Source organism: Malus domestica, chromosome 09 (genome assembly GCF_042453785.1).
Source record: "Malus domestica chromosome 09, GDT2T_hap1".
NCBI lineage: Eukaryota > Viridiplantae > Streptophyta > Magnoliopsida > Rosales > Rosaceae > Malus > Malus domestica.
Window position 1 is genome coordinate 26,062,881 of NC_091669.1, and position 10,470 is coordinate 26,073,350.

Below are 10,470 nucleotides of genomic sequence, written 5' to 3' on the forward strand. Positions count from 1 at the left end.
ATCGCCATGAGTTTGACGAGGGGTGTTGGAAAATAGTTATTTATTTATTATTTGAATTTGGGCTTAGCCCGTTAGTATTAGGGTTTCGTTTCCTTGCCTATTAGAGTTAGGTTAGTTTTCTATATATATGGTACTTTGTAACTCTTTCGAAAAACAAGTTAGCCACAATGTAGTCTCTTAGAGTTTTATAGCCGTTTCGGCATTCTCAGTTCGTTTGTTATCAATAATATTTCTTATTTTGTTAGTCTTGTTCGTTGCGCACTCTGATATTCAAAGTTGCATGGGGGAGTCAATTCAATTGGTGTCTGGTAAAATCTTATAAAATATAATGACAAGTTTTCGTTAATTAAGACCGAGCCAGAAACAAGCTACCACATAAGCTTGAGATAAACTTTTGACATAATTATGAATTGCAATCCTCAACGTGAGATCATAGATTGTATTCAAGATGTTGTTATTTCTTCCTGAGATAATAGATCATAGGATTAAGAGGCCGAATCTAAATATCCTTCCCTCCAAGGACCGTACTTAGATTCGACAATCACAAGTTTATGGTCAGCGGTTAGTTTTTGGAATTAGGAGTTTAAGTTCTCTTAAATAATCTCTAGAAAAAAAATTCCCTTTGTTCATTAGGGAGTTGATTTGTTCGGGTTTTAATTCTGAATTCCTTCTGCTTTTCAGTAAGTTACAAAATTCAAGTCGTTTACAGTTGACAACCGGCCTGGTGAGCAATGGATAAGCTTGAAGAGAAAATTTGGAGAGAAAGAGGACATTACGATTGAAGCCACCATGTTTGATTGATCTGTTCCTGCTCCGAATTCCAAAGGTGTTGCTGGCCTTGGAAACGATGTGCAGCTTCACATTACAATGATTGTTAATATCTTCAAGAAGGAAGGCGGCAATGTGTTGGAGATCATGTGTTCAGCTTGGCTAGATAGTACAGAGATCAACAAGCTTTTCATCCGAAAACCTGAGAAGATGCCAGCTCAGCCTTATGCGGGTCCTGAGTTCAAGTATGACATTCTATTTAATCTCCTATTTATATATTACTATCTGAGGAACATTAGTAACATAAAAAACTGTTAGAGGTTGAGACAAATTCTTGGATTCATCTGAATTTTGTAGAACTCTTTTGTGTCTTGTCCCTTGTCTCCCGTCTTTTGTTTTTGTTTGTGGTTGTTGTTCTTTTTCCTTTTGTATATTTTTTTTCTATATTTATAGAGTATAGAGTCTGAAAGCTGATTTATACTTGGGTCTCAAAATATTTTCTTCTGCTCTCTAAATGTTACTTTTTATTTGTTTTTGTGGTTCGTGTACAGGGAACTTGATGATGAGTTGCAAGACTCACTTTATGAATTCTTGGAAGCGAGGAGTATAAACGATGATTTGACTATTTTCTTGCACGAATACATGAAGAACAAAGATAAAACTGAGTTCATTAGATGGATGGGAACTGTGAAATCATTTATTGAAAAGAAAGTAGAGTGATTGATTGTGCAACATTTTGAATGACCTTAATTTATCAATCCTATTTGCGTTGAGTAATGAAATTTCAACCTGGTTGCAATATTGGCTTTGCACATGATATTTGGTCATCCAAAATAGTAGAAGAGCCTTCTAGTTGTGGCATATGCCATCTGTTTAGGTTCTAAAATTTGTTAAAACTGTCTTCTTTCCTCAACTCCGCCTGTGTAAGTTTATCTTACATTGCCGGTCCTAAGCCCGGATAAAGGAGGAGGGGGAGGGCGTCAGGTAGTCGACAGCCGGCACTCCACAGTTACGTCGAATCCTTATGACAATGAATCCAGAACGAAATCGCGCTAAAGCTAGGACGCCACCCGTAAGTGGCGCGCTGTGTGGCCCGAGTACAGTGATAAGTGAGCAAGGGTCGCTGTATCTCCATCGGCACCCGGATGCAGTGTTAAATGAGCAAGGGGGCCATAGAAACTTCTTTTCGAACGACTCCACTCAAAGTTGTTTGGGAGCATATGCTCCTATCAACTTTACACAGGACACACAAAAGAAGTACTTTGATCCTATTAGACGGGGGATGGTGAAGAAGCTAGGACAGAAGGGTCGAGTTCAAGAGAGTAGAATGCGTTTAGGAACGTGGAATATAGGATCTAGAAACTAAGTGGGTTGGTCTTAAGGCAAAGGATCTAGAAAACTCAGGGTTTAAGCTTTGGTATTCGGGCACAAATAGAACGAGAAACGGTGTTGGCATCATTGTGGACAAGACCTTGACACAAGATGTTGTAGATGTCAAGAGGGTAGGAGATAGAATCATGGCAATCAAGATTGTAATAGGACAATAACTCATCAATGTGATTAGTGCGTACGCACCTCAAGTAGGGTTGGATACGAGTTCGAAGGAGAAATTTTGGGAAGACCTTGGAGACTTGGTGCAAGGAATTGCTCAGACGGAGAAGTTATTTATAGGAGGAGATTTAAATGGACACGTGGGCAGGGAGACAGGCAACTATGGAGGTTTTCATGGTGGCCATGGTTTTGGGGAGAGAAATGAGGATGGGGAAGCTATCTTGGATTTTGCAATGACATATGATCTCTTCTTAGCCAACACCTTCTTTAAGAAGAGAGAAGAACATGTGATCACCTACAAGAGTGGGTCGTAAAAAACACAAATAGATTTTCTTCTAATGAGGAAAGGGGATCGTATAACTTGTAAGGATTGCAAAGTTATACCGGGGGAGAGCTTGGCTAATCAACATCGCTTGTTGGTGATGGATGTACATATCAACAGAGTGAGAAAAAAGAACAAGACTTGGAAGTGCCCAAGGACTAGATGGTGGAATCTAAAAGGAGAAAAACAAGTCATTTTCAAAGAGCAAGTAATCACCCAGTGTGTGTGGGATAGAGAGGGGGAAGCTAGCCAAAGGTGGGATTCCATGGCTAGCTGTATCCGAAAAGTAGCAAAAGAGGTATTAGGAGAGTCCAAGGGCTTTGCTCCACACCAAAAGGAATCTTGGTGGTGGAATGAGGAGGTACAAACAAAGGTGAAGGCTAAGAAGGAATGTTGTAAAGCCTTATACAAGGATAGGACTGATGAAAATGGTGAAAGGTATAGAAGAGCGAAGCAAGAGGCGAAGAAAGCTGTGAGAGAAGCTAAGTTAGCGGCTTATGACGATATGTATAAGCGACTAGATACCAAAGAAGGAGAGTTGGATATCTATAAACTAGCTAGAGCAAGGGAAAAGAAGACAAAGGACCTAAACCAAGTGAGGTGCATCAAGGATGAGGATGGAAAGGTTCTTGCTACAGAGAACGCGGTCAAAGATAGATGGAGAGGTTATTTTCATAATCTTTTCAATGAAGGACATGAAAAGAGTACTCCTTTAGGGGAGTTGAGTAACTCAGAAGAGTGTAGAAACTACTCATTTTATCGTCGAATCAGGAAGGAAGAAGTGGTTGTAGCTTTGAAGAAGATGAAGCATAGAAAAGTAGTGGGCCCAGACGATATACCGATTGAAGTGTGGAAAGCCTTGGGAGAGACAGGTATAGCATGGCTCACTGACCTTTTCAATAGGATTTTGAAAACGAAGAAGATGCCAAACGAGTGGCGAAAGAGCACCTTGGTGCCTATTTACAAGAATAAGGGCGACGTACAAAATTGCATGAACTATAGGGGTATTAAGCTAATGAGTCATACAATGAAGCTCTGGGAGAGAGTCATTGAGCATAGATTGAGGCAAGAGACACGGGTTTCGGATAACCAATTCGGGTTCATGCCAGGGCGCTCAACCATGGAGGCAATCTATCTCTTACGAAGATTGATGGAAAGATATAGAGATGGGAAAAAGGATTTACACATGGTCTTTATAGATTTGGAAAAAGCGTATGATAGGGTCCCAAGAGACATTCTTTGGAGGATTTTAGAGAAGAAAAGAGTACGAGTAGCATATATCCAAGCTATAAAGGATATGTATGAAGGAGCAAAGACTGCCGTAAGAACTCATGAAGGACAAACCGAAAGCTTCCCCATAACTGTAGGATTACATCAAGGCTCATCCTTAAGTCCTTACCTTTTTGCGTTGGTAATGGATGAGTTAACAGGACATATTCAAGATGATATTCCTTGGTGTATGCTTTTCGCAGACGATATAGTGTTGATAGATGAAACTCAGGAAGGGGTAAATGCGAAGCTTAACCTTTGGAGAGAAGTGTTGGAATCTAAAGGTCTTCGCCTAAGCCGATCAAAGACAGAATATATGGAGTGCAAGTTCAGTGCAAATGGAGGCCAAAATGAGTTAGGGGTGAGGATCGGAGATCAGGAAATACCAAAGAGCCACCGTTTTCGCTACCTAGGATCTATCTTGCAAAAGAACGGAGAATTAGATGGAGATCTCAACCATAGAATACAAGCTGGATGGATGAAGTGGAAGAGTGCATCTGGCGTGTTGTGTGATCGTCGTATGCCACTGAAGCTTAAGGGAAAATTTTATAGGACGACAATAAGGCCGACGATGCTGTATGGCATAGAATGTTGGGCGGTGAAGCATCAACACGTACACAAAATGGGTGTAACGGAGATGAGGATGCTTCGTTGGATGTGTGGGTACACGAGAAATGATAAGATTAGGCATGAGGATATCCGAGGTAAAGTAGGAGTAGCCGAAATTGAAGGAAAACTGAGAGAAAATCGGTTACGGTGGTTTGGACATGTGCAAAGAAGGCCTACTGATGCTCCGGTTAGAAGATGCGACAACGGGACAAAGGTGCAGGGCCGAAGGGGTAGAGGAAGACCTAGGCAAACTTTGGAAGAGACTCTAAGAAAAGACTTAGAGTACTTGGATCTAACGGAGGACATGACACAGGATCGAGCACAATGGCGTTCTAAGATTCATATAGCCGACCCGACTCAGTGACTTGGATTTTTTAAGTCTCTAATCGAGAAGTTTTCCCCACTCGGTAAATTAAGGGAACACTACCTCAACCTACCTGCTCCACTCACAAAGCTTCAACATACAAGCTTCAACAAAAGAAAAATTCAAAAAACTTAGTGAAGAAGGCTTTGGTGTATTTAACACAATACGTTGAAATGAAACAAAGATTATTTATTGATATCTCTAAGAAGATACAAATATGTACATATACACGAGTCAAAATAAACAAACAAGAGGGAGCCTTCACAAAGGTTGCTTAGGAAAAGTCTCAGCAGTCGGCAGAGCCCCAGAAAGAGAAGGCACCGGAGGGGGATCATTCGGAGCCTCAGTACTGGACAGCACCCTAGAAGGAGGAGGCATCGGAGGTTGATCATTTGGAGCTTCATTACGCGGTACAGCCCCAGAAGACGAAGGCAATAAATGCCTTTGGAACAAACCCATAAACCTCTGATGATCATGTAAAATCTGACCATCAGATTCCTTCATCTGGTCAAGCTTCCTCTTCATGTTTGTAGCATAGTCATGTGCGAGCCGGTGCAACTGTTTATTCTCATGCTTGAGCCCTCTAATCTCCTGTTTGAGACTCATCACTTCAGCCGCCAATGATTCAACTTGGCGGGTTCGAGCAAATAGGCGTTGGGCCATATTAGACACAGAACCTGCACACTGAACACTGAGAGCCAGAGAATCCTTAACAGCCAACTCATCAGACTATTTGGAAAGTAGTCTGTTATCTTTGGGAGTGAGAAGGTTCCTGGCTACCACCGCAGCGGTCATATCATTCTTCATCACGGAATCCCTAACGGTAAGAGGACTAGTAGGGGATAAGAAGGATGGGCGCCATATGTTGTCTGGAGAAGGCGTGGCTGCCTCTTCAACAAGGTTCAAGTCAAAATGACGGTCGGAGGGGCCAGACATTTTCAAAGGTGTTGAAGAGAAAAGAGGTCGGACAAATCAAGATCTTAGAAATGCAAGAAGGGAGCTTCTACTGGTGGAGATTCAAGTGTGCTTTGGAACTTAATACCAGCCTCTATAAAAATCTACACTTGATGGAGCTTCAGAAATCGAAGAGGTGCCTGCTCAGAAATCGAAAAGGTGTTTGCTTTCTCAAAAGCTGGGCTGCTCAGAGACCACGAGGGCCGATCTCAAGAATCGAAGAGGCGTTTGCTTTCTCAAAAGCTGGGCTGCTCAAAGACCACGAAGGTCGATCGCAGAAATCGAAGAGGCGCTTGCTTTCTCAAAAGCTAGGCTGCTCAGAGACCACGAGGGCCGATCTCATAAATCGAAAAGGCACCTGCTTTTTCAGCCTTGTCAGCACCTGTCACATGCACACTTAACTTTGCAGAAATTACGGGCATTCTGTCGAAGATTTCTGGTGAAGTAGAAAGCACGTGAATGTTACTGTTCAATCATCCACTTTCCACACGCAACATCAGCTCACGGGTACCACAGATAACTTTGCAAAAAATCTCTGACAAAGTTTAGACATGTGAAGCTTGCAGCTCCCATTACATCGCTATGACCAAGAAGGGTAAAAGAATAGCAAAGAAACAGCACTAACAAAGTTTAGACACATAAATTTTGAAGGTCTAGCTACCATATTATTACCCACAAGGGTAAAGAAACAGGACCACTGCTGGATAATTGGAAAGTCCCTGTGTGTCAACCTCTGTGCTCCGTGGCAAGGTAGACTAGCAAACAGGCCTAACCTTTACTCACATTCGAGAAAACACTCCCAACAAAATTGCTTGCTTCAAGATCGAAGAGGCACCGTCCTCCGAATCTCGAGAGCCAGACTCCCAACATGATTACTTTCTCAAAAAACGACGAGACACCGCTCTCCGAATCTCAAGAGCCAGACTCCTAGCAGGATTGCTTTCTCAAAAATCGAAGAGGCACCGTTCTCCGAATCTCGAGAGACAGATCCCCGACAGGATTGCTTGTTCGAAAACCGAAGAGGCACCGCTTTCTCAACTTCGAGAGCCCCTTAGATAAAGCTTATCTGTAATCCTCACACCGCTTTCTCAACTTCGAGAGCCAGATCTCCTTGGATAAAGCTTGTCTGTAATCTTCACACGTAACATCAGCTTTCCAGATACCACAGACCACTTTTTCAAAGTGTTCTGACAGAGTTAAAACACGTGAAGCTGGCAGCTCCCACTACCGTGCTATGACCAAGCAGGGTAAAAGAATAGTATTACTCCTTGTTAGGGAGACTCCTATATATGTCGACCTCCATCCTCAACGGACAGGCAGACCTGCAAAAATGCTCAACCCTTCCTCATATCTGAGAGGGCACTCCCAACGAAGCCTCTCGAAATACTCAGCTTTCTTTCCCCCCGAGAATACCTCTGCAAACAAGCTACACCAGAGCAAGAATATCTCATATCATCAGGGTTAAAAGAAAGAGTATCCCATATCATGCTTTTTCCCTGTCTTTTCCTTTGGCCTTGTTCTTACCTGCAAGACAATGAGAAAGAGAGCAATCAGTCAGCACTTGGAATCAAGCTCCCAGTCCGGAACTGACTGCCTGGAACCCCATTGCTCTCGAGTACTCATCTTCAACATCTTATGCTTTCCGAGAAGGTACCACATCTGCCTGAGGAACAAATAGGGCAAGTGAGAAGGATACAAGGAAGCATGTGGAGACAAGCGCAACAGAACACGTGCCGATACATCCACTACTTTGTCAACAGCAAAAGTATCCCATATCAGCAGGGTCGAACGTACTCTAGATTTGATGGACTTGTTTTGACCCTCAAATTCTTCAATCGGCCTTATACTCTGGCGGAAACAAGAAAACACTCCAGCCCAGTTCAAGAATAAGCCTGTGGAAAGTTACTTCTTCAAAAGCAAAAGTATCTCATATCACATTTTCTCCTTTTCTTCTCTTTATCCTTCATGCTACCTGCAAGATAAGGAGAAGGATAACAATCAGCCGGAACTCGAAATCAAACTTCTGATCTGGGAATGATTGCTTGGAGCTCTAATTGCTTACCTTGTCTGTCACCTCTTTCAGCAGATCCCCTAGCTCGGCGACTTGGGGGACTCCTACTACATGGTTTGTATCGCGCTTGACCAAGCCTGAAACTACAAGTAAGCGTCAAGTGAAATTGATACATTACCTTGTGCATCTCCACCAGTTAAAGATACCACCCCTGGAGGGAGGAAGAGTACTTCCAAAGAAGATGCCACATCTACCTATGAGACAGATAAGGCAAGTGAAGACGATACCACACTTCGGTACTTAAAAGTTTCGTGATTACGAGATCATTCTTCCACAATATTTCCTAATGTCATTTGTACTAAATCATTCACTTGTACTCACTAAAGGAGAGCTTGAACCTATATACTGTGTAAACCCTTCACAATTAATGAAAACTCCTTTACTCCGTGAACGTAGCCAATCTGGGTGAACCACGTACATCTTGTGTTTGCTTCCTGTCTCTATCCATTTACATACTTATCCACACTAATGACCGGAGCAATCTAGCGAAGATCACAAACTTAATATTGAAGATGATATTCTTTGGTGTATGCTTTTCGCAAACGATATAGTGTTGATAGATGAAACGCAGGAAGGGGTAAACGCGAAGCTTAACCTTTGGAGAGAAGTGTTGGAATCTAAGGGTCTTCGCCTAAGCCGATCAAAGACAGAATATATGGAGTGCAAGTTCAGTGCAAACGGAGGCCAAAATGAGTTAGGGGTGAGGATCGGAGATCAAGAAATACCAAAGAGCGACCGTTTTCGCTACCTAGGATCTATCTTGCAAAAGAACGGAGAATTTGATGGAGATCTCACCCATAGAATACAAGCTGGATGGATGAAGTGGAAGAGTGCATCCGGCGTGTTGTGTGACCGTCGTAGGCCACTGAAGCTCAAGGGAAAATTTTATAGGACGGCAATAAGGCCGGCAATGCTGTATGGCATAGAATGTTGGGCGGTGAAGCATCAACACGTAGGTGTAGTGGAGATGAGGATGCTTCGTTGGATGTGTGGGCACACGAGAAAGGATAAGATTAGAAATGAGGATATCCGAGGTAAAGTAGGAGTAGCCAAAATTGAAGGAAAGAGGAGAAAAAATCGGTTACGGTGGTTTGGACATGTGCAAAGAAGGCCTACTGACGCTCCGGTTCGAAGATGTGACCACGGGACAGAGGTTCAGGGCCGAAGGGGTAGAGGAAGACCTAGGAAAACTATGGAAGAGACCCTAAGAAAAGACTTAGAGTACTTGGATCTAACGGAGGACATGACACAAAACCGAGCGCAATGGCATTCTAGGATTCATATAGCCGACCCCACTTAGTGGGAAAAGGCTTTGTTGTTGTTGTTGTTGTTGTTGTTGTGTCTTCTTTCCTCAATTAACTCCAAGATCCATGCCTTAATATCTAAAGCTTTACTTGTCGGTCTTTGTAGTGAGGTTCTTCACCATGGTTTCTCAGTCCTACCATGTTTTGGGTAGATCTACTCAGGTTCAATAAAACCTAAAGTCACTTTGGGGAGGTTATTACTTAATAGAGGTGTAGTTAAAAAATATTTTTTATTGACTTATTTGTTCTTAATGAATGTTGTGTTTAGTAAATAGGATTCTTGAGGATGACTATGGATACCAAAGTTTCGAAGCTGTAAACATGATTGAGAAGTTAGAAACATTTTAGCTTCAACAAGAAGGTTCCATGTTGACGAAATATTACGTACCTGCAAGCTCAAAGACGTGATATCAACTAAAAAAACTAAAAAAACATTGTCCCAAACAACTTTAGAGAAATATTTTAGTTCTATCTTAAACTTCATTTGTGATATTGCATATATTTGTACTCATTGACAGTTATTATTATGTGGACGTGTGTTTTCTTAAGTTGGGACCGAGAAAAGTTATAACTTATTACAATGTGGAGTTTATTCCTATACGTAACTAGTCCCAAGCTGGGACTAGAATTTTTGTATGAGTTTAAGGAGGTTATTCCTTTATAGAATATTACTTTAGGGAGGTTATATTGTAGTATATTTTCGTTATGTGACCTTCCAGCAGTTTTCGTATCCCGTGGGAGATTTGTGATATTTCGATATCTGCCTAAGCTAGACAGCTGCTTGCAGCATTGTGGCACTACTTGCTGCTGGTTATGAGTTGAGACTAACAGGATAAAGTATACATATGCGATATGGCTAAGAATTATGCTGGTTTTTTTATGATGAGATTTCTGGAGCAAAAGAACCATCTTTATTAGTTAGAATTTAGTAGCAAAAAATGTATTGTGCTCGTACCAAGACAGATTTTGCTATTTCTTTGATTGAAATATAATTTCTTTAAATTAAGCGGAAAGTTTGCATTTACTCTCATGTTACATTCTGTCTGGTTTTGTCATTATATTCATCCACTCGATCACGTAACACATTACACGACTTTTGCTCTAGCTTCTTTCTGACTAGCTTTTGCCATCTTTTCTTTTCTTAGACACTAATTTCATGTTGCAAATGTGCTTCTGCTACATGAAAAAACATTTATTCAATTTTGTTGTAGCTCCATAAAATTTGAACATTCAGTTTGAGATAAGATACGATCTTGGA

The 10,470-nt window shown here is 41.7% G+C and overlaps 1 pseudogene; it reads left to right on the plus strand.

Annotated features, from left to right (window-relative positions):
* The first annotated feature begins 551 nt into the window (after positions 1-551).
* On the plus strand, positions 552-1,550 carry LOC103443953 (uncharacterized protein At2g39795, mitochondrial-like; annotated as a pseudogene).
* Positions 1,551-10,470: the final 8,920 nt, after the last annotated feature.